The following is a 2,529-nucleotide window of genomic DNA, read 5'->3' on the forward strand; positions in this document are numbered from 1 at the left end:
ATTAATAGATATTTGTTCTGAAGAATAGAGAGAAAAATGAATAAAGCCTCAGAGACTGGTTGGTAATGTTGAGTATAACAACATTTAATGGAATTAAAAGCATAGAAGAAAAAGAAAAAGACTGAGAGCCCTGCCAGTTCATTGAAGAAATTTAGTTGATCCTAAGAATTAAATGAAAATCCAAAGAACCTAGACTAACCAAATCAATTTTTTAAAATAACAGAGTTGAAAGACTTATACTAACTAATTTTAATACTTTCCATAAAGCTACAATAATCAAGATAGTGTGGTATTGGACTACAAATAGATACATCAATCAATGAAACTAAATAGACAACCAAAAATAAACTCTTACTTCTATATGGCCAATTGATTTTTAACAAAGATACCAACATAATTTAATGAATAAAGTGTAGTCTTTGCAACAAATGGTATTGAAACAGTTGGATGTTCATATGTTTAAGAAAAAAGTAAATGTACACCTTAGACAAAAATTAACTAAAGGCTGGATGCTGTGGATCACGCCTGTAATCCCAGCACTTTGGGAGGCCAAGGCAGGTGGATCACAAAGTCAGGAGTCCAAGATAAGCCTGACCAACATGTTGAAACTCCGTCTCTACCAAAAATACAAAAATTAGTTGGGCGTGGTGGTACACACCTGTAATCTCAGCTACTCAGGAGGCTGAAGCAGGAGAATCACTTGAACCCAGGAGGTGAAGGTTACAGTGAGCCGAGATGGTGCCAACGCACTCTGGCATAGCAACATAGCAACACCCTGTCTCAAAAAAAAAAGTTGATGAAAAATATAAGAGCTAACACTATAATCTCTGTGATCTCTCATTAGGCAAAGACTTCTTAGATATGATACCAAAAGCATGATCCATAAAAGAAAAATATAAACTGTGACAGCAACAACTAAAAACTATTTTTCAAAGGACATCATTAAGAAAATAAAAAGACAAGCCACAGATACATGATTTGATTATTTGCAAATCATATATCCTATTAAAGAGTTGTATATATACAGGAAACATAAATAACTCTTCCAACTCAATAATACAAAGAGAAAAAAAATTTAAGATAAGTAGATGTTTTAACAAAGAAGACATTCAAGTGACAAGTTAGCTCATGAAAAAATGCTTAACATCATTAGTCATTAGAGGAATGCAAATTAAAACCACAATGAAATATACTGCACATCTACTGGAATGGCTATAATCCAACAGACTAATAATACCAAGCACTGATGAGGATGTGGAAAAACAGAAACCCTCATTGATTGCTGATGGTAATGTAAATGTCATAGATGCTTCAGAAACAGTTTGATATTTTCTTGGTTAATCACATTTACCATATGCTGATTTAAGTGGGTTGCCCAGAATTCAAGTGTTGGAAATTTGATCCCCAGTATGGTAGTGTTGGGAGGTGGGGTCTTTAAGAAGTGATCAGGTCATTAAGAAGGATTAATACCACTCTCAGAGGACTAGGCTAATTCTCCAGGGACTGAGTGAATTTGAGGCACAGGATTAGTAACCACAAGAGCAAGTTATTATAAAGTGAGGCTGCCTCTAGTGTTTTTTCCCATTTACATGTACCTACTTATCTTTCCTCTTCTCCATCATGTTCTGATGCAGCACAAGGCCTTCACCTAAACTTGACCAGATGTGACCACCCAATTTTGGATTTCCAAAATTGGATTTCCAAGCTTCATAAACATTAACCAAAACAAATCTCTCTTCTTTTTTAAGAAATCACCCAGTCTCACATATTCTGCTATAGCAACAGAAAATAAACTGACACCATATAATCTAGCAATTTTACTTTTAGACACATATCTAAGAGAATAGAAGACATATGTCCATACAAATACTTATCTGTGAAAATTCACAGTGGCACTATCAACAATAGCCAAAAACTGGAAATAATATAAATGTTCATCATTTGGTGAACAGATAAACAAAATCTGGTATATCTAAACAATGAAATGCTATACAGCAATAAAAATGAACTTTTGATATATCTACAATATGAATAAACTTTAAAAAATTACACCAAGTTAAAGAAGCCATGCATGAAAAATATATAGTATAAGATTTCTCTTATATAAAATTTTTGAAAAAGACAAAACTAGAAAGCAAATATTGGTTGCTTGGGGCTTAATTTTGAAGTGGTGATTGATTACAAAAGGAAGCAAGATATCAATAATTTTTTGGTGATAGAAATACTTTAAAACTGAATTATTGGCTGGGCAAGGTGGCTCATGCCTGTAATCCCAGCATTTTGGGAGGCCGAGGTGGGTGGATCACCTGAGGTCAGGAGTTTGAGACCAGCTTGGCCAATATAGTGAAACCCCACCTCAACTAAAAATACAAAAATTAGCCAGTAATGGTGATACATTCCTGTAATCCCAGATGCTTAGGAGGCTGAGACAGGAGAATCACCTGAATCTGGGAAGCAGAGGTTGCAGTGAGCTGAGATCATGCCACTGTACTCCAGCCTGGGCAACAGAGTAAGACTCTATCTCAAAAA

Source organism: Cebus imitator, unplaced genomic scaffold, assembly GCF_001604975.1.
Source record: "Cebus imitator isolate Cc_AM_T3 unplaced genomic scaffold, Cebus_imitator-1.0 Scaffold65, whole genome shotgun sequence".
In the NCBI taxonomy this organism is placed as follows: Eukaryota; Metazoa; Chordata; class Mammalia; order Primates; family Cebidae; genus Cebus; species Cebus imitator.